The sequence below is a fragment of the Felis catus genome, chromosome A2 (genome assembly GCF_018350175.1).
Source record: "Felis catus isolate Fca126 chromosome A2, F.catus_Fca126_mat1.0, whole genome shotgun sequence".
Taxonomy (NCBI): Eukaryota; Metazoa; Chordata; class Mammalia; order Carnivora; family Felidae; genus Felis; species Felis catus.
This window is the reverse complement of record NC_058369.1, coordinates 136950214-136976138: the sequence shown is the minus strand read 5'-3', so window position 1 is coordinate 136976138 and position 25925 is coordinate 136950214. Positions and strand designations below refer to the sequence as shown.

The window sequence follows — 25925 nt, the reverse complement described above, 5'->3', positions numbered from 1 at the left end:
TGCATTCTCTCTCTCTCTCTAAAAAAACAAAATTAATTTAAAAAAAAATTTTTTTTAAGTTTATTTATTTCTGAGACAGAGAGAGACAGAGCATGAACGTGGGAGGGGCAGAGAGACAGGGAGACAGAATCAGAAGTAGGCTCCAGGCTCTGAGCTGTCAGCACAGAGCCCGATGCAGGGCTTGAACCCACAGACTGCGAGATCATGACCTGAGCTGAAGTCACTCAACCGACTGAGCCACCGAGGCAGCCCAATTTTTTTTAAAAAAAATTGACAGACTCTTTCTAAAATTATATGTAGATAAAATCAGTAGAAAGCCAAAAACAATTTTGCAAAAGAACAAAGTTGGACTTATAGTATCTAATTTCAAAAGTTAACTTCAAATTTGTAATATTCAAAACATGTCATATCCGGGTAAGGATAGATATCTACATAAAAAGAACATTACTGAGTCCCAAAATAGACAGACACAAAAACATCTATTCATTTTGGGCAAAGATGTCAATGTAGTTCTATGGGGAAAGGACAATTCCTTTCAAAAACGTACCATTAAAATGAGTAGGTATTCATAAGAAAACACCAAGCAAAAAAATTATATTTAAACAGACAATAGACCTAAATATAAAAGCTAAATTACCTAAACATGTAAAAGAAAATATGAGAAATCACCTTCACAACCTTAGGGTAGACAAAATACACTAACAGTAAAAAAAAGAAAAATTGATCAATTGGATAGCCTCAAATTTAAAAATTTCTGCTCTTTAAATACACCACTATAAGAATGGAAAAGAAAGCCACACACTATGACAAAACATGCATATTGTTTGTGAGAAGGTCATAACCACTCTGTGAATTTCTTTCTTATAAATGTAAACATAAACTTAGTACATATGACCCACTAGTTCTATCCCTACTTATTTACCCAAGAGAAAGAAATGTTTATGTATATACAAAAACTTGTAAATGAATATTCACAGCAGCTTTATTCATAATAGCCCCAAACTGGAAACAACCCAATTCAAAAGGTGAATAGATAAACTGGTCTATTCATATAAAGAGAGACTACAGAACAACAGAATGGAATATTAATGCACATAATACCATAGATGGATCTCAAAAATACTGTTGAGTAAAGGAAGTCACACATCATATGAATCCATTTATTTGTAATTCCAGAACAAGTAAAACTAAGTGACCAAAAAAACAGATCACTGGTTGCTTGGCACTGGGGATAAAAAAGGATGACAAAAAATGAACACAAGGGGACTTTGGGGATGATGGAAAGGTATGTAAAGTATTGTTCGCAGGGGTCACACAGTCATATAACGTGTCAAAACTTATTCAGCTATACATACATAATCTATGCATTTCATTCTATGTAAATTGTACTTTGGGAAAATCTGATGAGAAAAAATACACCTGGTGACAACACTAAACTGTTAACACCTTGCAGTGTGTTTACAAAATGCCTGGAGAAGTGACATGTGACACTCTGAGTATACTATTTAACCCTAACAAATCGTGATGACATTATCTCCTTGTTCTAGAATATCCTACTATCCTGTGACCCAATTTTAGCTTTGTGGATGTGATTAATTAGCTTCATTACAAATGAAGAGGTTTTAAGCAAGCAAACTGCTGCATACTAATTGCTGATTTCTAAATGAGGTTTACCTGCTTGTCCACATAATGTCTAAATGAGATGAAAACTGTATGGATAATTCTATTACTATTTTTTTGTGTGTGCATGTGTCTACAAGTCTCACAGCCTGTTTGATGAACTAAAAAACTGAACCTTTTTGGAGGTTTTTATCTAATAAGGATATTTACTTTCTTACAGAATCCCAACAAAATTGCAGTGTGTTTGAATCTCATTATATAGATTCTTCTTTCTAAAATATATATAAAATCATAATACCTCACACATACTTCAAAACTATTGATAATTCATTACATAAAGAAACAGTAACAAACACACAAAATGAGATAACAATAATAAACATTACTTCTTTGGCTTGCTATGTGTCAGGCACAATATTAAGACTACATTTATTCACTGATGTAATCATTATAATAACACCTTGAAAAAATTATCAGCAGCAGAAGCAGCATTATTACTTACAAGTTGTGTGAATGGGGACATAAATGCTGATTGTATTTAATAACACCATGTACAGTATTTTTAGCGATTAAGAACCAAATCAATACAGTAATTATGTTTTGACTTTTTAAATCTGAAGTACGGATTTTTAAGAATAATCCTCTGAGACACAAAATTGATAACTGTTAATTCTGTAAGAAGATAAAAAAAAAGATATTTATGTCATATTTACTTGGGTTAACTAACCATGTAGCTTATCAGATTTAAAAGTCAAATCATCAACATGGCACTTTTATGGTCTGTCTCCTAAAATTCCACATTCAGCTGCTTTTATCCCTGAGGAAACATGGAGTTTATTAGTTCTGTACTTCTGCTCACAGGGGAAACAACACTCACCTGGAAAGCTTCCCCAGCAGGGCAAAGGAGTTACATATAATGCTTTCATTTATACATTAGTTCAGAGACACTGCATTCCATATAGTTTTAGTAGAACTCCTGCACCAGGCATAAGAAAATTAGCCTAAACATATGCCAAATAAAAATATGTAAATGACAGATTGAAAACATTTCAGACTGCAACAGCCTTTAACGTTTTGGCATACTTACTATGATTCATATAGCATCAGTATAATACTGAGAAACAATTTTTGAAAATATTTGGCAACTTTTACTTCAGGATTATGATCTTACAGTTCATGGGTTTGAGCCCTGCATCAGGCTCTGTGCTGACAGCTCAGAGCCTGGAGCCTGCTTCAAGTTCTGTGTCTCCATCTCTCTCCCCACCAGCATCCCCCCCACCCCCACTGCCAGCTTCCACTTTGTTTCTCTGTCTCTCAAAAATAAATAAACATTAAAAAAAATAGAATATAGAATCCAGAAACAGGAACATATAAATATATCAGTTTCATGTCTGATTAACACACAAAAGATATTCAATAAAGGTATGTCTTTTCAACAAATAATGTTGGACCAGTTGTACATAATTCGCACAAAATGTATCTCAAACTATCCTTACATTTTATATTAAGATTAACTCGAAAAGAATCACAGATCTAAACATAACACTGAAAACTAACACTTTTAGAAAAAATCATTTAAGAAAATCTTCATGATTAGGTGAAGAGTTCTTCAATATAACACAAAGTAAAAAGAATACTGATAAACAGAATGTCATCAAACTTAAAAGTTTTGGTCTGTGAAATACCCTGTTTAGAGGAAAAATAAGCATCAAACTGGAAGAACATGTTTACAAAGAACTCATATCCAGTGTACATCACAAGTGGTCAAAATACAACAATAAGAAAGCAAACAATCAATTATAAACTGTGAAAAGGACATGAAAAACTTCACCAAAGAAAATACAAAATGCCAAGTAAGGTGATAAAAATATGTTTAACATGATTAGCCAGTAGTGCAATGCAAACTAAAACCACAATGAGATACTACTATACACCCTATGAGAATGGTGTATAAAGTGACAAAATACTGACAAATCAAGTGCTGGTGAAAACACAAACTAAATGGGATCCCATATATTGTTGGTGGGGATGAAAATATTACAGGCACTGCAGAAAACAGTTTATCTTTTTCTCATTCAGTTAGACATACCCATACTATATAACCCAGCAATCCATCTTTTAGATATTTACCCCCCCAAAATGAAAACTTACTACATTAGTCCGTCACGGCTACCACAATAAAATACAAAGATTGAGGGGCTTGAGGTGCCTGGGTGGCTCTGTCTGTTAAGCATCCAACTTCAGCTCAGGTCATGGTCTCATGCTTTGTGAGTCTGAGCCCTGCATAGGGCTCTCTGCTGTCAGTGAGGAGCCTGCTTCAGATCCTCTGTCCACCTCTCTCTCTGCCCCTCCCCTGCTTGTGCTCTCTCTCTCTTTCCCTCCCTCTCTCTCTCTCTCCCTCAAAAATAAGTAAACATGAAAAAAAAAAAAAAGACTGAGGGATTCAAGCAAGATAAATTTATTTCATCACAGTTTCGGAAGCTGAAGTCCACGATCAAGGTACTAATAGGGTTGATTTCTGGTGAGATCTCTCATCTTGCTTTATATACAACCCCTTTCTCATTTTATCCTCACATGGCTTTTTCTTCATATATATGTGCATGGATAGAGGGAGTTCTGTTGTCTCTTCCTCTTCTCTTAGAAACATTATTCCTATTGGAGTAGGGCACTACCCTTATAACCTTATTTAACCTTAATTACCTCCTTAAAGGCCCCATGTTCAAATACAGTCATGTTGGAGATTAAGATTTCAACATCTGAATTCAGGGAACACGATGCATTTTGTAACATTCTACCCTCTGACCCCCAAAATTTATGCCCATATTACATTCAAAATACATTCATCCATACCAACAGCTCCAAAAGACATAACCCATTCCAGCATCAATTCCAAGTCCAAAATGTCATCTAAATATCATCTAAATCAGATAAGGGTAAGACTCAGGTTATGATTCATCCTGAAGCAAAATTCCTCTCCAATCATGAATCTGTTGAAACAGGTTATGTATTTACACATTACAATGGTGAGACAAGCACAGTATAGACATTCCCATTCCAAAAGTGAAAAATGGGCAAAAGAAACAGGTGTTAAGCACCAAGGAAGTCTAAATCCTAGCAAGGCAAATTCCATTATGTCTTAAGACTTAAGAATAATCCTCTTCAGCTCAATACTCTGCCCCCTCATACAACTGGGGGGGTCAGTATTACTCTCTCGGCTCTAGGTGGTGGCCTATCCCCTTGGCTCTGCAAGATGACCTTTCCCCTAAGGCATTGCATGGAGGCATCTTGGTCTGCTGACACCAAGAAGGTAATTTCTTTTGGATGTAATATGATGAATATTATAATTTTTAGAGTATCAGAAATCTTCTTAATGGAAGAACATACATGTTTTGGAAAATACCTTAAATATCTGTCTGACTTGAGTGATCAAAATGGAAAAGAAAGGGGATCTAAGGAACTTGTTAGTGTACAAAAAAGGTAAGTTGTTTTGACATGAAGCAAAAAATTAATTAATTAATTAATTAATTAATTAATGGATATTGGAGGAGAAGAAAGGAAGAAAAGACAGAGGAGCTTTGGGACTAAAGCTACTGTTAAAAATATGCCAAAATCTAAAGGAATTTTAACAGTAATCAGGTGAAAGCTATGTTCTTATAGTATAAATTTCTTTGCAGTCCACTCATTTCCTTAGAAAAATCTGCTAATATCAAATGCTTTATGGGGAGAGTATTTTGGTGAGGAAGGTAATGAGTTTCACTTTAGACTCAACCTGGCTTGAAAGAGAAAAAACAGTCACAAGATTGAAAACAACCCTCTCCCTGGACAACCAGTAAGTCGTTGGAACCAGAAGTGACCATGAAAAATAAATCATAGTTCAGACGGTAAGCTCAAAGAAGTTCTGGCTGGGAAGGAAAAATTAAGAATTACTGAGGTTAAATATAAATCCATAGAAATTACTCAACCAAAACAAACAAAAAGAAAAACAATTGAATAAAAAGTAATAAAACCTCAGAAATCGATGGGAGAACATAAAAAAGGCAAAGAGAGTTCAAAAATGAAAAGGAGATGGGGCGCCTGGCTGGCTCAGTAGGTTGCGCGTCCAACTTTGGCTCAGGTCATGATCTCACAGTTCGTGGGTTCGAGCCCCGCGTCTGGCTCTGTGCTGACAGCTCAGAGCCTGAAGCCTGCTTCTGATTCTGTGTCTCCCTCTCTCTCTGCCCCTCCCCCACTCACACTCTGTCTCTCTCTCCTTCAAAAATAAACATTAAAAAAAATTTAAAAAAAAATGAAAATGAGAAAAGAATGCAAAAAAAAAAAGATCTGAACAAATGATGTTTGCAAGTTTCCTAAAGTTATGAAATAAACTTTAGCATGTAAATTCAAGAGACTCAACTTATACCAAAGAAAAGAACCACAAAGGAAACCATAGTTAGGCTCATCAATATCCAACTTTTGAAAACCAATGATAAAACAAATCTTGAAAACAACAAAAAATAGTATCTTTTATAGGGCATGTGGTTTTTAAGATGTTCACAAATTTGGGTTTTTTTCTAAATGTTTATTTATTTCTGAGAGAGACAGAGACAGAGACAGAGTGCAAGTAGGGGAGGGGCAGAGAGAGAGGGAGACACAGAATCCGAAGCAGGCTCCAGTCAGGGAGCTGTCAGCACAGAGCCTGACACAGGGCTCAAAATCACAAACCATGAGATAGTGACCTGAGCCGAAGTGAGATGCTCAACAAACTGAGCCACCCAGTTGCCCCACACATTTTTTTAATATCCTTCCCCTTAAGGAATAGAAAGAACTAATTGTCTCCTCTTCAGTGTGGACTGCACTCGGGAACTCCTAAGGTACAGAATAAAGTGGAGGTGATAACGTAGTAACTTCAGACATTATGTCTAAAGGGACTGTGGTTTTCTGCTGTGCCTTCACCTCTTTTTCTCTGCCTCTATCAGATCATTTGTTTTGGAAGAATCCAAGTGTCATGTCATAAAGTTACTCACTTGTGGAGAAGCCCACACAGCGAGGAGCTGAGGCTTCCCTCTCAGAGCCATCAAGGAACTGAAGCTTCCTGCCAACAGACACACGTGTGAGCTTCAACACAGATTTTCCAGCCCTAATCAAGCTTTCATATTATTGTAATCATAGCTGATCACTTGATTGCAACCTAATGAGAAACGTTCACCAGAACTACCCAGCTAAACTGCTCTAGAGTTCTGATCCTCAGAAATCTATGGAGATAATAGATGTTTGTTGTTTCAGCTACTAAATTTTGTTATAATTTGTTACATATCAATAGATCACTATTATAGACATTGGTACCTGGAAATGGGCTGCTGTCAAAAACTTTAAAATAAGGGACTGAGTAGCTATGGAATGAGGAGTAGGTGGTTGCTGGAGAATTTTGAGGCAAGTTTTTAGAAGAAACAGATTAACAGGAATGCTGAAAATTTTCACTGAAAGGGTCAGAGACAATACAAAATGAAAAGAAACCTATATAGCCCTAAAATTCTACTGGTAAGAAGCAGGCTTATACTAGCCAAGATACAGAAGCATCCTAAGTGTCAATCGACAGATAAAATAATAAAGATGATGCGGTATATCCATACTGTGCTCCACGTGGGACTCCATGTTCATCTCTGTATCACCCATTTTCTGCAGAAATACTATCAAGTCAGTTTGGAAAGAATCCCCACCTTCTAGAGCTGGTTGAATTCTTCATGCCCTACCATCTCCAGGTAATAGTTTACCATCCTGGCCTGCCTTCAGAAAGAATCTTGTTAGAAAGCCCCAGCTCCTTGACTATAAATCCTTGCTTTTCCTTGTATTAAAAGTTGAGCCCAATCTCTTCCCTCTTTCAAAACCCCCAGAGCTATAGTCCCTTAAATAAAGTCTTCCTAACACCTGAAAATAAAATAGAAGCCCTCTGGGAATTCTCAAAACTCTAGGGAAGGGTTTTGGAATTCCACTGGCCAAGGAATAGAGAAGGTGGTATCATCAGGCAATCTCATCCAGGTCCCAAATGGCAGGAAGGGAGACGCCAGCTCAGTTATAGAAATAACAGTATTTTCTGTAACATGAGAACTGCTATTAAAATTATTGCTCGCTTGTAGTATACATATGGTTCATTAGTTTCTAGATTTTAAATCTTATTCTTGGTTCCACTTTACATCTCCATTATAGTTTTCCCTTGTGCTATTGTGCTACTCTTTATTATTACTACTTACATCCTACTCTTTATAATTACTACTTTTAAACTGTGTTAATTGAACTGAAGTTGCGTTTGTAACATGATTGGGAAGGAAAGAAACAAGAGAAAGAGGGAAGAAGGGAGGAAAGAAGGAAGAGGGTTTCAAAAATTGGGGGCTTATTATCTTTCACATTTCTGATTTTATTGTTCTTCATCAGTTTGCCATCAACAGCTCTTTGCCATCTTGATATCTCTTGTAACATACATACTTAAAATCCTTACGATAAGTGAGTTCACATCCACCCATCTATGAAGATGACATAACTAATATTCAGTATAAGCAGAATGGAGCTTACTGATCTCTCAACACTCTACAACCCTTCTTACAAACAAAAACACATACTGACAAATGATTTGCTAGCATTTGGAGTTCACTTTTTAGTTAGGAAACCAAAAGTGCTGCTGACCAGAATAGGAATAAAGTGATGGGCTTATAATCAGTAGTAACACAATCTCATCAAGGAAGGTCATTATTCTTATACTGTTCAGAAATATGTAAAGTTTATTTTTACTGTTTTCTGTCTTTCCTTTTGAAAATCTCTTCAAACTTTTGGTGTCCTGATGATTGTTTACACTGTTCCAGGGTTTTTCTCATCTCCAAATAACTAGTTGTGTAGTGAATACAAATGATTAGCCCTCTCTGTGTTGTCCTTCATTGCAGACCTCATCTCCACTGGACTTACTCTGTCTCCCTTCCCACTGATAACAAAAGTCTATTTTTCCAAGTTCCAAGATCTCAATTCCACTCTTCTCAATTCTAAAAGAGAGAATGGAAGGAAAGGAATCTTTATAGAATTACAACAGCCTAAGTGCCTCATTTCCATCATAAAGGTAGGAAATATGTAGCATTCACAATAATTCAAGGATAAAAGAAGCTGAAATTCACATCCATTGACCGTCTCAGGACCTAAACCGTCAGGCTTTGGCAGCCAGGGTGTGGCTAGTCCCCAGAGTTATCAAGGGAAATATAATAATATTTTATAATCTGAAGGCACCTTGACTGCCAGGACTTGAAATTCTCTTCATTCAGTAGAATTTACATCATCTTTAACAAAGATTCTCTGCCTTGATTTCTTTTTGCTCAGTAATATAACATCTGCATTACTCTCCTCTGACATCCTAAGAAGGTCTCCATAAATATGCATTTTCCATTGAATTTATGATACAACCACACTGAGTGCATTCTTGACATCATGTCACTTCCTTATTCGTGCACTGACATTATAATGTTATTTACTACAAAGTCGCATTGACAGCATCTTGGGAACACTGTGACAGCATTTTAGTTGCCATGAAAATGAATACCGAAAGCACATTTGAACAAAAATCACTTGCAGAAAAAAATATATACCAAAGAGGACCTAGATACAATCATCATAGTTTTTAAAAACAATTTAACAACCTGAACACTCACTAGAGGTTTGTTCTAGTTCAGTGGCAGATGAAGAGAGCAAACGCTGCTCCTTTCAAAATACTGAAAAGAACTTTTGTCTGAAACAGAGAAGCAGAATAGAATCTAGAAAGAGTTTTTTTCTGAATGCAGGATCCTTTTGTTATCCAACTATTGTTTTTTTTTTATCAAATGACTGTATCAATAAAATGACAATCTACATTAAAATGGATATTTTAGAAGTGTATATTTAAAATGTATACTTAAGTTTAAGTAGTACAGACTATCTGTAATCCAATGATTCATTTTAGATAGTTTTCATGCATCAGCTATTAGTATTACCTATTACATGTATTTTTAATTGCCTTGATAGAATATAATAGATGCCTCTAGGTAATATTTGCAGGAAAACGAAAGGAGAAAAAATAAAATAATGACTAACATTTAATAGTGTCCGCTCAGTGCCAAATACTGCAAACTAAACATTTTTTGTACCTACATGCATTTAGTCATGACAAGAATCCTGTAGGGTACGTGTAATTATAATTTTCTACCAATAAGAAATAGCCTCCAAGAGGTGAACCATTTTTTGAGGGCCCAGAGCTACTAAATAATGGAATTAGACCTAGAACATATCTGACTCAGTGACTATGTTGCAATGCTTCTTGAAAGAAGAGAAAGGGAAAAAATGGAACCAAAAGTCTGCACATGGTGGGGTGTGCCAAGCATATCCAAAAATGCTTCTAGTTCATGAAGACAGTGTTTTCATTTGCCATTCCTGCCTGCAGAGAGGCTGGTGGAAGGCAAGTGCTTCTGACATACAGCAAGGATTGATAAACCCAGTGTAAGATGTCCAGTAGGGTCATGTCTGACAAGAACTGTTGAGTAAGAATGGGCTCCTCTAGAACCACACATAGTACCACCAGGTCCTTTGAGTTTTAGGCTGCTGTTACTAGTATTATAGCAATTAATGCAAATAATTCCATTTTATAAATTATTTAGGTTTAGGGTTTAGCATAGTGGGGTATCTAATCCCAGTTTAGGTATTAGCTATTATGTATTCAGAGATATTAAAGTCATTTCCATCCTGCATTATTACTTTAGGTGCAGCTATTTATAGCTTATTTAAAATTTAACTTCATATTTTGACTCCCTTAAACATACTTTTTGCTAAATGTTACTAGCTTGCATTAATCGTATTACCAAAGTGGCAGACAAAAAAAATTACCAACCCTTAAATACAGTGCTTCAAACAGATCATTAGAGCAAGGGAGCATGTAATACCTACCAAAAGCTTCATGGATGGTCTAAGAGTCAGAAAGATGTGGACATCTGGACATAGATCACCCTGAATATGTACCAGAGACAGCAGCACCTGGACTCTCTAGTCAGGTAATTTGGGCAAATACATATAATGCTAAATAGCATTTAAATCTATTTTATTTCAGTAACTAGTTTTGGGGTTTTTTATTTGTTCGTTCATTTGTTTGTTTTGTTTTATCATCAGCCAAGATATTTGTTAGGATCTACTATCCACAGTGAGATCTTATCAAACAGCCTTCATATTTAGTTCAAGATGTCAATGAATAGTTTTCCTAAAATGTCACTGTGTCTCTGCCTAATCTTGCAAGCAGCTTTAGTAGGGACTGGTGGCACTCCAAAGTGACTTTTGCCCTGGAGAAAGAAGAAGACAACCACTTGCATATCAGTTTGGCTACAGCCCCAAAAGCTAAACTTTATAACTGACAGTGTAGAAAGAGTGCCATATGCAGTCCCAGCAAATGAACTAGGGACAGATATCCGTTCTGAATGCCAGCCCTGCTCACCAAATAAAGCCTCTCAGGAAACAAGGTAGTGGGAGCACCCTATAGATCGGCACTCCTACAGCCAAAACAACAAACTAAGGGCTGACATCTGGTTTCTCTGCAGGTCCCTCCCCCCAACAAAAGCCTTTCAAAGGACAAGGCAGCAAGATTACCCCATAGTTCCATACCATCACAGCACTGGCAAACAGGCTGAAAGCTGGCATCTGATCTGACAGCTGGCAAGGACCAACTACAAGCCCATGAAAGCCCCAGACTGACCCCTTAACAGCATAGAAACCAAAGCCAGACCACAAGAAGCAAAGTGGGCCACTGCAGATGACTGGACTGAAGGCAAATGAAGCTCAGCCACAACAGCAGAGCATAAACAACTCACACAGAAGATACCTCTGAAGTACAGAGGTACTTTGTTCTAGTGAACAAAGGACATTGCACGACAGGACACCCAGGGCCTCTTCTTCATAAGCCACTACTTTCAAGCAGACATAACTGAGTTTCCTAATAAACAGAAAAAAACACAGAGTTAGACAAAGTAAGGAGACAAAAGAATATGTCCCAAATGAAAGAACAGGACCAAGTGACAGTAAAAGAGCTAAATGAAATGTAGATAAACAACATGCCTAAGTAAAGAATTCAAAGTAATCATGAAGATACTTACTAGATTTCAGAAAAGAGTGGAAGACCTCAGTGAGACCCTCAACCAAGAGACAGAGTATACTTTAAAAAGTCAATCAATATGAAGAACTCAACTGAAATTAAAAATACACTAGAGGCGAATAAACAATAGACTAGAGGAAGCAAAAGAATGAATCAATGAGCTGGAAGAGTAATGGAGAGCAAACAGGCTGAACAGAAAAAAGAAAATAGAATAATAAAAAATGAGAATAGGTTAAAGGAACTCACTGATACCATCAAGTATAGTAACATTTGCATTATAAGGATCTCAGAAGTAGAAGACAGAGAAAAGGAAGAGGAAAATTTATTTGAAGAAATAATAGCTAAAAACTTCCTTTAATCTGGGGAAGGAAACAGATATCCAGATCCAGGAGGAATAAAGAACCCCCAGTAAAATTAACCTAAGGAGGTCCATACCAGGACACATAATTAAAATAGCAAAAAGTAGTGATAAAGAGAGAATTTTAAAGCAGCAAGAGAGAAAAACAAAATGATTTCATACAAGGGAAACCCCATAAGGCTATCAGCTGATATTTTAGAAGAAACTTTTCAGGCCAGAAAAGAGTGACATGATATACTAAGTGCTGAAAGGTAAAAACCTGTAACCAAGAATATTCTACTCAGCAAGGCTATAACTCAGAATAAAAAGAGAGATAAAGAGTTTCCCAGGCAAACAAAAGTTAAAGGAATTTATCACAATTAAACTAGCATTACAAAAAACACTAAAGGAAATTTTTGAGTGGAAAGGAAAGACATTAATCAAAAGCAAGGAAATGAGGAAAGAAAAAAGTTTCACAGGTAAATGCAAATATAATAAAAGTAGTAAATTAATCACTTATAAAACCAATATAGTGATTAAAGCACAAAGCAGTAAAATCAAGTATATCTACAAAAACCCATTAAGGCATTCACAAAATAAAAGGATATAAAGTATGACATTATATACATAAAATGTGGGAAGAGGAGGAGAAAAAATATAGTGATTTTAGAATGGACTCTAACTTAAACAACCATATCTAGTAGTAGAGACTATACATACAACATCTTATATATGAACATAATGGTAACCACAAATCAAGCCAGAAATAGATACCCAAAAAATAAAGAGAAAGGAATAGAAGCATATCTCTTAGAAAAGCTATTAAACCATGAGGGAAGAGAGCAAGAGAAGAAAGCAACAGAAAAGAACTACAAAAACAACCATAAAACAAGTAACAAAATGGCAACAAGAATATATCTATCAATAATTACTTTTAATGTAAATGGACTAAATGCTCCAATCAAATGACACAAGGTGATTGAATGAATAAAAAAAAAAAAAAACAAGACCCATCTACATGATGCCTACAAAAGCCTCACTTCACATCTAAAAACACATAAAGATTGAAGATGAAGGGATGGAAAAGCATTTATTATGCAAACCGAAATGAAAAGAAAGCTGGGATAGCAATACTTATACCAAACAAAACAGACTTTAAACCAAACACTGTAACAAGAGAAAAAGAAAGACACTATATAATGATAAAGAGAACAATTCAACAAGAGGATATAACAACTGTAAATATCTACATACCCAACATGGGAGCACCTAGGGGGCTTTAACATCCCACTTAAATGGGTACATCATCCAGACAGAAAATCAACAAGAAAATAGTGGCTTTTAATGACATGATGGACCTAACATATATTCAGAGCATCCCACACAAAAACAATGAAACGCACATTCTTTTCAATTTCACATGGACTATTCTCCAGAACAGATCAGGTTAGGCCACAAAACGAGTCTCAACAAATTCAAAAAGACTGAAATCATATCATGTATCTTTTCTGACTACAATTATATAAACTAGAAATCAATCACAAGAAAAAAACTCTAGAAGGAACATAAAAATATGGAGGCTAAAAAACATGCTACAAATGCACCAATCAAGAAATGAAAAAGGAAACCAGAAAACACATGGAGACAAAGGAAAATGAATACACAGTGCTTCAAAATCTTTGCGATGCAGCAAAAGCAGTTCCAAGAGGTAAGATTATAGAAATACAGGGCTACGTTAAGAAGAAAAATCTCAAATAAACAACTTAACCTTGCACCTAAAAAAGCTAGAAAAAGAACAAATCCCAAAGCCAATAGAAGGAAAGAAGTAATAAAGATTAGAGCAGAAATAAATGAAATAGAGACAAAAAAAAAGGAGGAGGAGGAGGAGGAGGAGGAGGAGGAGGAGGAGGAGGAGGAGGAGAAGAAGAAGAAGAAGAAGAAGAAGAAGAAGAAGAAGAAGAAGAAGAAGAAGAAGAAGAAAGAAAGAAAGAAAGAAAAGGAAAAAAAGTCACTGTGTAGAGAGAGCCATTAACACTGGAACATTTTTATTTTAATAACTTCAAGCTTTTCAAGTCAACAACTTAAGTCAGTTTCTTTCTGGCTCCCTTATTTAGCCCTATGATGTGAATCAACTCTTTCCACCATTCACACCATGGAATACACATATATTCCATGTATACCATATGAATATATATATATATATATATATATATATATATATATATATATATATATATTTGTAGTCTCGGTTTGATAGCAAATTGCCCCCCAAATATTAAATACTAGATAGCTACTCCTGAAAAACAAACAAAAAAAAACAAACCTCTTTTTTCAATAGGTACTTAAAAGTTTCAATAAAGTAGGCTTCCTAGGGACTATTAAATGAATGGATTTTCCTGGTTATATTCAAATGATTCCAACACATAGTAGCTGGATGATATTCAACATAATCAAACATACTGCTAGTTTGTTGTCTTCAGTTTAGAAAAGTATTTTCCTTAAATAATTAGCTTGAAGGGAGTGAGTGCTACAAATCCCTGTATCAATTGCTATTGTTAGAAATTATCCCTAGTGATTTTGCTTTTCACTTAATATATAATGTGAAAAGTTGATAATACTTGTTTTGTTTTGATAACAGATTCATGCCTAAAACAGGTTATTAATTATATTGGAAGACTTGACCAAAATATAACAAAAATACACAGGCACAGACATTTCTAGCAAGTCACTATTCCCTTGAAATGATCTGCTTCATTCATTTTTCTGATCTCATAACAGATGGTTATCAAAGAGTCAAATAACACAGAAACATTTACAATGAAGAGTAATAAATTCCTGTCTAAATCTTTTCATCTCCATCTCAATTCCATTTCCTCTCTCCTTAGGTCATTTTTTTCATCTTTGGTTTTTTAGTTCAATTGGTGATTACCTCCACATCTCAAAATAATATCATTATACCAATTACTACAGGTTGTTAACTTCAGATATTTCTTACTGCCCTCCTTATATACTAGGTAAGTGTTCCCCCCCTACATAATTAATACTTTCTCATTCTAATAATATTGTTTTATAACTAATTTAATTAACTCTTTAAATTCAAAAGACATATTTAAAACTACATTTTTCCTACCATTGAACACAGTATATCTTGGCTCCGTATTTTGAAATATGAGAATTCCTATCAGGACAAGATGGGGGTTTAATACATTTTTTATAGTCTATTCTAACCCATGGATATGATGAGTCTGAAATTTTAAAACTAATATAGAATACTTACATCATTATTCTGATATATTTTATAGAATTTTTTCTATGAAGACTTCATCCTTTAGACTCACAGCAAAACTAAGTGGAAGGTATACAGATTTCTGATATATCCACCACCCTCATATTTAAAATTCATCACCAAACACAAGGTCATCCAGATTTACTCCTGTTAACTTCTAAAACTTTTATAAATTTTAGTTTTAACTAAATGTGATCCATTTTTAGTTCATTGTTTATAAATATTGTAAGGTCTGTGCCTAGACTCACTTTTGTTTGTCTGTTTGTTTCTGCATGTGAATGTTTAGTTGCTTGAGTATCAATTATTTAAAAGTTTATCTTTTCTCTACTATAATACCTTTGCTCCTGTATTAAAGATTAGTCAACTAGATTAAGTGGGTTTACTTCTGGGCTCTCTATTCGGTTCCACTGTTTTCTTTGTCTATTCTTCACCCTGTAACTTTATAAGTTTTGAGTTGGGTAGTATCAACCCTCCAATTTTCTCCTTCTTCAATACTGTGGTAGCTATTCTCAGCCTTTTTGATGTCTACAAAATAACTTGCTGGAATTTTTATAAGGATTGTACTGAATCTACAGAACAAGCTGGGAAGAACTGACATCTTGACAATATTGATTCTTCTTATCAATGAACATGGAATAAATCTCTCTCCATTCACTTAGTTCTTTTGTGATTTCACTCTTCAGAGTTTTGTAGTTTTACTCATAAAAGTGTTGTACATATTTTGACAGAGTCATACCTAAGTGTTTCACTTAATGTAAACAATATTGTTTTTAATTTCAAATACCATTTTCTCATTGCTGGTATATAGGAAAGTAACTGGATTTTGTACATTAACCTTGTATTCTGCAATCTTCCTATAATTGCTTCCTAGTTCCAGAAATTTTTTTGTTTGTTTGTTTGGTTGGTTTTGATTCTTTGGAGTTTTCTAAATAAATGATCATGTCACCCTGGAAAGATAGCAGTTTTAGTTCCTCCTTCCCAAAATGCATACTTCTTATTTCCTTTTCTTGTCTTATTGCATTAGCTAGGTCTGCAGTATGATGTTGAAAATGAACGATTACAGGGGACTTCCTTGCCTTTTTCCTGATCCTAATGGCAAAGTTTCTAGACTTCTATGATTAAGCATGATGTTTGTTTTAGTTTTTGTTTTATAGATATACTGTATAAAGTTGAGGAAATATCCTTTATTCCTAGTTTACTGACAGTTTTTATCATGAATGAGTAGTGATTTTATGAAATGCTGAATTCTGCATCTATTGGCATGGCCATTTGATTTTTATTCTTTAGCTTATTAATGTGATGGATTTCATCATTGATCTTGAAATGTTGAATCAGCCTTTAATACTTGTAATAACTCCCTTGGTTGTGGTACATATTTCTTTTTATAAAATTATACATTGCTAAATTTGATTCAATAAGGTTTTGTTGAGTATTTTTCATGTATGTTCATGAGAAATATTGGTATGTCATTTCTTTCTTGTAATGTCTTTGGTTGTTTTGGGTACTAGAGTAATACTGTTTTCATGGAATGAATCAGGAAATATTTATTCTTTTCCATCTTCTGAAAGAAATTATAGAGAATTTGGTATAATGTCTTCCTTATATATTTAGTAAAACTCACCAGTGATTCCACCTGGACATGATGCTTTCTCTTTAGGTTTTGGATACTGTTATTTATCAATTGCTTTAATAGATATAGGGCTATCCAGATTTCTTTCATATTCCTTCTTCTGTGAATTTTGGCAAATTGTACCTTTAAAGGAATTGGTCCATTTTCAATTGGGATATCAAATTTGTGGGCACAGGGCTGTTTATAGTATTCTATTATCCTTGTAATATTCATAGGATCACTAGTGATGTTCCTTCCTTCATTTTGGTATTAGCAATTTATATTCTTCTTCTTTATTTTTCTTAGTTGGCCAATAATGTATCAATTTTATGAATCTTTTAAAAATACCACCTTTTGGTTTCATTGATTTTCTCTTTAAATTTCATAGATTTCTGCCGTAGTTACTATTTCTTTTCTTCCATTTACTAGTGATTTAATGCTATTTTTCTAGTTTCCTAATGTACAATGTTTGGTGACTCATCTTTCATATTTCTTCCTTTCTAATATACACATTCAATTTATACATTTTTCTTTCTAAGCACTGCTTTTGCTGTATCTCACAAATTTTGGTAATTTCTATTTTCATTTTCATTTAGTTCAAAATATTTTTCTAAATTTCTCTTGCAATTTCTTCTTTGATCTATATGTTATTTAATAGTGTGTAATTTAATCTCCAAGTATTTTAGAATTTTCCAGTATCTTTCTCAATCTTGATTTCTAACTTAATTCCATGATGGTCTGAGAGCATTGTATGATTTCTATTCTATTAAATGTTTTAAGTTGTGTCTTTGGTGCAGAACATGGTCTATCCTAGTGAATGTTCCATGTGAGTTTGAGAAGAATGTGGGTTCTGCTGTTGTTGGATAAGTAGTCTACAGATGTCCATTATGTCCAGTTGACTGATAGTGTTGTTGAATTCAATTAGGTACCTACTGGTTTTCTGCCTGTTGGATCTGTCCATTTATGACAGCAAGGCATGTTAAAAATAGTGGATTCATCTTTGTAACCTTGCAGTTCTACCAGGTTTTGCCTCTTTGACACTCTGTTGTTACACAGATTTAAATTAAGTTCCATTATGTCTTCCAGCCGAGGCTAATTTCTCAACTCACATGAATGATTGATTACAACAATGGAAAAATCAAAGACTCTCCAACTTAAGGTGACAGAGGAAAGAATGTGTGACTGGAAAATTGAAAATTTAAGAAAATAAATATTGAAGGAAAGAAAAAAAAAACATAACAGAGATCCAAAATCTGACTAAAAATCCTGTCCAAATCCCCAGGCTAACAACTAAACTATATATGTGCAAACATGACACAAGGGGGCTAACGAAAACATGCCCAGAATAGAGTCTAATCTTAAAAGAGAGGGACACCACATGAGGTTTGTAAGTTTCCTATACATCTTTTAAAGAAACTGAATGCATTCTCCAACCTATTCTCAAGAATCATAACACTGAATCCTCACTGACTTCTGGCACCAAGATACAGAAAAGTGTAAGTCTTACAGAAGAGCTAAAAATTCCCAGAATCTAAAAATAAAATCTGCCTAAATCTTCAGCTGATTATCAAACCAAACAAACACAGCAAAGACCCTTTGGACCAGGATAAAAGAGCACCAGCTGGAGTCTGTCAATACTAAGCAGAAATAGCTGCTGTACACTGTGGGAGAGCAGAGATTGCAGTTTAAAAACAAGTTGACTAACTACATCAAAAACAATAACAAGTCTTCAGAATACAACCAAATCCAGGGTTGACACAATCTATCATCTAAAATACCAAGTTTTTAAGCAAAATTTCTGTGGAGGAAGAGAAACAACAAAGTAGGACATATACTCAGAGAAAGGTGTATCAGTTAATAGAAACTGACTACAAGCAGTTGAATCTAACAGACTAAGACTTCAAAGTAACTACTGAAAAGAATGTCAAAGAATTAAAGAAAAATGTTTTCAAATGATTAAAGGATAAAATAGTCTTATGGTGAACATACAGGAAATACTAACAGATGAGTTCTAACTACAAAGTGGAAATTCTAAAATTGAAAAGAAGAAAATTTTTAGAAAGCTTTACAGATATGTGTGAGACAATATCAAGCAGTTCAACATACATGAACATTTAGTTACAGAAGATATGAGATGGGAGAAAAGAAGCAAAGTATTTAAACAAATAATGGTCCAAACCTTCCAAAAATAGACTGGAAATATTTACTTATACATCCAAGAAACACACAGAAACATACATGATAAAAGGAGCATGTGTTTAAAATTAAAGTTATGGTAATTTAATATTGGGTTTATAAAATTAAAAGATACAATATATGCCAATAGTGGCTCTGAGTATAATAAATCGAAACGCATTGTGGTGAGGTTCCCATATTATACCTGTATTAGAATATTAATTCAAAATAGACTGTAACAAATAAGTTAAAGGCCTATACTGCAATATCCAAACCAAGCCCTAAAAATACTGCAATGATATATAGCTAAAAAAAACCCAATGGAGATATTAAAATGCAAAATTGTGGGCACCTGGTGGCTCAGTCAGTTAAGCCTCCAACTTTTGCTCAGGTCATGATCTTACACTTCATGAGTTTGAGTCCCATATTGGGGCTCTATGCTAATAGCCTAAGTAACAAAGCATGCTTCAGATTCTGTCTCCCTCTCTCTGCCTCTCCCCCACTAATGCTCTCATGCTCGCTCTCTCTCTCTCTCTCTCTCTCTCTCTCTCTCTCAAAAATAAAGAAACATTTGAAAAAATTTAAACAAAAAACAAAAAAAAATACAAAATTCTATTTATTAACCCATAAAGGCAGAAAAGAAAAAAAATTAAAAAAATGGATGAGGCAAATATAAAACAAATAGCAAATGACAGATTGAAATACAACTGTGTAAATAATTAAGTAACAATAAATGTAAATGGGCTAATATCTGTATTAAAAGACAGCAACTGTCACACTGGATAAAAAGCAACATACAGCTAAAAGCCATGTAAAGAATATTATAAATATAAAAAGAAAAATAAGTTTAAAATAAAAGGATGGGAAAAGATTAATCATGAGCCAGTAAGGCTAAGAAAACTCAAGTATTATATAAGGGGAGAAAGCCTTCAAAAGAAGTAGTACTACATAGAGACTATGACTTGAGATATATATATTTATTATTTACATTTCATGAATACACATACACACAGACACATATATGTGTGTATATGTATATATGTATATATACATATGCATGTATACATATACATATGCGTATATATACATATGCAGGTATATATATGCATATGTATGTATGTGTGTGTGTGTGTGAAGTCGTTAATTTTGTTTACATGAAAATATTTGTATTGCATAATTATTTTTATTCTAGGTTGACCTTTTTTTAGAACTTGGAACATGCCACTCCAATATCTCTGGTGTCCTTTTTTTTTTTTTTCTTCTGATAGAAGTCATTCATTGTTCATACTGTTCCTCTAGATATATGTCATTTTTCACTGCTTTAGATTTCTTCTTTTTATTGTTGGCTTTTACAGTTTGTCTATAATGTACCTAAAGTGATGATTTTTACATAATACTTGGATTTTTATACAATAACATTTTGCTAAGTCAGTGGACTAAAGGTTGCTGATAGTAATAAAAGAAATAAAACAAAGCATATAGTGTAGACAAAGAAGAAGCAGATGAAGACTTTCTAGTGTAACGTTTTCATGTGAAATGCTTGTTCTGAAAAATGGAGTATGTGACATTTGATGTTTTGTTAAATCCATCATTGTGCTGAAGCTAGCTCATAACACTGGTTTACCAGAAAAAGTTTTAAGTATCTCATGGATTGTTAAGCTTATTTTTTAAACCACTGGCAGATTAATTTGATAACTGGGGAATACTTATGACATGGAAATTGGCAAACACTACCAATCAGTTCTCCTCTCTCAGAGCCAGCTAAACATTTGCCAGCATACTGCTACTCAAACCTAAAAATGTAATTCATAGTATTACTGCAAAAGATGGCACTAGTTCCAGTAAAACCGGGCGCGCTCGCGCGCGCACGTGCTCTCTCTCTCTCTCTCTCTCTCTCTATATATATATATATATAAAACCAAGTTTCCTTTACATCAAATGCATGTAGAATTAACATAATAACCTATATTTTATTATTAATCAAAGTGAAATCTATGGAATATATATACTTTTACTATTTTTCTCAAATTTTTATATTAGTCATAAAAAATATAGACTATATAGTTTCAAAGTTAATAGAACCATTCTAGTAAATACTTAATGCAAGTAATCTAATACTAATATATTATTATTATATTACTAATAGTGCCAATCAGTATCCATAACCTACTATACAATCTAGGACACTTTAGACTTCCACAAAATAGTAGAAACATTTTGTTAGAGTCCATCTGCTTCTTAATAAAGTAATAAAGTGGAAAAATAATTGTTACTTATAATTCAGAAATGTAGCAATTTCATGCATTTATACAAAGGTAAATCCATATAGTTTTCTTCTAAGTCCAACACATCATTTTTATAAAAGTTAGTTTGATGATACATAATTTAAGAAAATACTTTTTATCTCAGACCTTCAAATCAAAAGAAATTCACCATGGATGAAGAACAGGTTCCACTAAAAGGTGAAAATAACATTGACTGAGAATGCTGTATGACAAGCAATCTGTTATGCTCTTTCACTACCTGTATAGCAATTTTTTAAACATTGCAATTTTACCGCTTTGGAGAGAAAAGGAATTGAGAGTCATACAGAATATATGTAGGTTTCAATATTAATTTATTTTAAGATGTACTATTTTGGCTAAATGAAGTAGATATAAATTGAGTAGAAATTTACTGACTAGTACCATAAAAATATCTATAATTCAAATGCCTTAATTAGGAATATTATTTAGTCTTCAGAAGTAAAATAAAACAATTGAGTCGATAGTAATAGACCCCTGATTCACTGAAGGAGTCTTAGGGAAAAAAGAATCTAATAAAAGACACCATTTCTGACATAATAAGTTTCAGGAAGGTTACACAGTTTTTGATGGTAAAAGAAAGGAAATGAGGAATAGCATAAGAGTCTAGCCAGAAATGGAGAACAATGTACTCGTCATATACTTCGCATTTAGACAAAAGTCTGAAACCACCCAAACCAGTCAGTATTTCTTAGATAGGATCCTTGGCAGGGAAGAACTAAGGAAGACTTAATATAGTCTTTATCTCAAGAGGAGTTGAGAACATCTCAGCCACACCAACCTAGAAGAAGACACTCGGGCCAAGAAACTACCATGCTTTTGGAGAGGGCCAACAGGTGGTTAGTCCCAACTCTGTCTACATACAACACTCTATAAATACATCTCTTTCCTTTCTTTTTTTATCTAGACACATAAGGTAAGTTAAAATAAGATCTTCCCAAAACCTTAAAATTTACATCTAATGATTAAAGACTCCTTAGAGTCATAACTTCTGGAACATTACTTGCAACCATTCTGAATTAACTTGCCAAGGTAATACTCCAAATAAAGAGCAAGACCAGGGGGGTATGACACCCACGGCAGCCTAATTCTAAAGGTCATGTTCTAACATTCCCTGATGAACCTCAACAGCACAGAAAATTATAATGACATTATTTAGATAAGGAGCAAATGCCTTACTTTCTCCTGCTATCCCACTGAGTATGTCATGAAATGCTCGCTTTTCACGTTCACTTGATTTTATATCTTGCAGTGTTACATGCAATTTCTTTTAAAATATGTAGCATTCACTCAAGTTATTAACTATGGTTAAACTCCACAAGGGAGCATTTCTTCTGCATCCATGGCTCCTTTTGAACTAAACGTTAGTCTTGAGCAGAGGAAAGGGCAGAGAGGAATTTCCCTATGTGACTGAGCTGAAATATCAAGACACACGTATGGGCAAAGATACAGAAAAGCTAGAATTGAGATAACAAGATGATAAATATCTCTATTATCTGATAAGTATCTTTACTAATAACTTCAAAGTACTAAAACTTCTATATATTAGATGTTATATTAGAGAAGAATCGCAAATCTTTTAAAATTAATCACTCATCACTTTATGAAAAATTAAATACTGTAGGTATGCATCATAAAGTTATGCATTCCAGTATTATATGCTGAATGCTTGTTGCAAAGAATGGAAAAGAAAGGAAATACAAAGTAGTGCAAAAATGGCAAGAAAAGTCATGGCATTATTAAAAATACCTAATGGCATTTCATTCTCCTAGATTTTAGGATAATGGAATTTTATAGTAAATCTTTAGCCATACCTAGTATACTTAATTCACATCTTAAATTTAAATTCTAGATTTGTGCCTATGGGACCGATGAGTCTCATTGACATTCAGCACCACTCTCATCTTGGCTACAAAAACACAGTATTATTAAAGATAAAATGCAAAAGTCATATTCAAGAAAATGATTTATTCTATTGAATAGACTTTGGATAAATAGAAAATGCATAACCCTTGAGATTCTAGGATGTGAAAAGTTTTTCTAATTGCTTATTTGCCTTTTGTTTAGAATGAAATGTTCAGAAGTGATCATAGACACTTAATTGACTACTAAAAGTATCATGGTACTATTTCCTTTCCAGAACTTACAAATGTCTGAGAGAAGCAGAAGACTACTCATTAGAGATTACCCTGGAAAGTAGGAAAAGCTACCCCCCTGTCCTCCCTAAGATAAGAAACGTTCATTATACTGCCATTCTACACTAGAATGAGCATGATATGTTAATTTAAAAACATACTAATACTATTTTCCTATTATATTTTAAGCTGATAAATCTGGTAAACATCTAACATTTACTGACTTCCTATTACGAACCACATCCAGAACCAGTGCACAGTCTGAGGAATCAGAGATGAGCAAGAGAGGATCCCTGCCTTAGTAGAGAAAGCAATCCAGTAGGATAGAGATCCTATAATAATGATAACAATACTGTTAATATCATATGCTTAAGATGTGTAATGCATTATGCAAAAGTACTTTACATGCATTAACTCACTGAATCCTGTATGCAATAAGTACCATCATTATTGTAAGTATCCCAGTTTACAGATGAAGAAGAGGAAGCTTAGAAAGGTTAAGGTTACCCAGGTAGTAAAGGGCAGGCTATAAAATCAAACCCAGTCCTGTCTGAAGCCAAGACTATCAATCATGCTTATTGCCCAGCCAAACAAAGAAATGCTAAGAATCCTGTGTAAACCTAGTTCGGGGTGCTTATCCCAACTGGGATTCAGGAAAGGTTTCCTGAAGATGCGGCTTAAATTAAATTAAGTCAAGTGAAGGAAAAACAAAGACTTTCCAGAAGTAAGAAAAGAAAGAGCAAGAAGGTAGAAGTATGACATAATCCCAGTAGTGTCTCACTACATCATGAATGATGAGGCTACTAGTGAGCAATGGGGTAAGTCAGGGAATAGTTCATGTCCTGTGCTATATAGCTTGGACTATGCTCTGGAAGCCTTTAAAAGATTTCCAGCTTGAGATAAATAACAGATTTAGATTTGCATTAAGAGAGATCAACTAGATAGCTGTGTGAATAGTGATTTTAAGTAAGTAAAACTAAAAGGATAAGAGATAATCAGTACAGAATTGAAGCAGGAAGAGAAGGCAATGTTAACTTTTCATGTTTGTAATCTCATACATGGTGAATGCTAAGAACTTGTTAAAAGATTACAACTCCCCACTAAACAACTTCACCCTTAATAAATAGCTCATTAATTTAAACACAGAACATTTGCTACTTCTTTTTTTTTTTTTAATTTTTTTTTCAACGTTTATTTATTTTTGGGACAGAGAGACACAGAGCATGAACGGGGGAGAGGCAGAGAGAGAGGGAGACACAGAATCGGAAACAGGCTCCAGGCTCTGAGCCATCAGCCCAGAGCCCGACGCGGGGCTCGAACTCACGGACCGCGAGATCGTGACCTGGCTGAAGTCGGAAGCCCAACTGACTGCGCCACCCAGGCGCCCCATAACATTTGCTACTTCTGAGCAGATATTTACCTAAGTCCAATATAGATAACTGATATTCTTTCAAATGGATGGAAATATGAGATTTTTCTTCCATTAATTTTCAAGACTGTAGAGAAAAGCAAAAGCCTAGAAACCCAATGCCTACTCAGTTATCTCAGTGTTAGTCCCTGCCTCCCTGGCAAGAAACAAAGCTCATAAGTTTATAAGCATAGGGATTCTGGATGAATGACTAACCACGGCAAAAAAATTACAAACTTAAAGTTCTAAATAAATGCTAATATTTTACTACAGTCTGTATATTAAATATTTATACTCACCACCTCTTCTTTGATCCTCCTTGGTACATCTTAAAAGAATAGTGGAAAAAGTAACTGGAAAATTTGTTTAATCAATGTGGGAATCCTATAAGATGTGGGCTTCAAATTGTAACACAAAAATACAGTAGCTGGAGAGCATGCTTTTAGGTTGAATTTCTAAACCTGCTGAGTTATTAAAACATGTACAATTTAGATTCTATCAAAGTTAAATGAAACTTGTGAAAGAAGCTAAGCTTTCACACATATAATTCTTATTTTCTTTTAATAAACAACAGCAACATTTTTATTGCTACCAAAATAGCAACAATGAATTCTAATTATTTCATTTTGAAATCACCAGCTTAGCTTGGTTAACAAAGGATATCTTCTTTTTGGACCTCTTTTATGTTAATGAAAATTAAAATTATTATAAATTACTTAATTTACAAAGTATAATTGACTTAACTTAAACATTGATATAAACAAAGTATGGGCTACTTTACCTAGGCTCATATTCCTTTTAACATAAAACCTAATTATGAAAATCATATCATTTTTAGATAAATAATTGTAAAATGTACATGTTTCTGTACATCTTGAACTATTTCTGTTTTCTATACAATCTTTCAGGAGTTCAGCTGGGTCAGGACAAAG

The 25925-nt window shown here is 34.1% G+C and overlaps 1 long non-coding RNA gene across 1 annotated transcript in view; it reads right to left on the bottom strand.

Annotated features, from left to right (window-relative positions):
* The window catches only part of LOC123383996, a 487862-nt gene that overhangs the window by 385493 nt on the left and 76444 nt on the right, over nucleotides 1-25925 (bottom strand). The window lies entirely within an intron of this gene.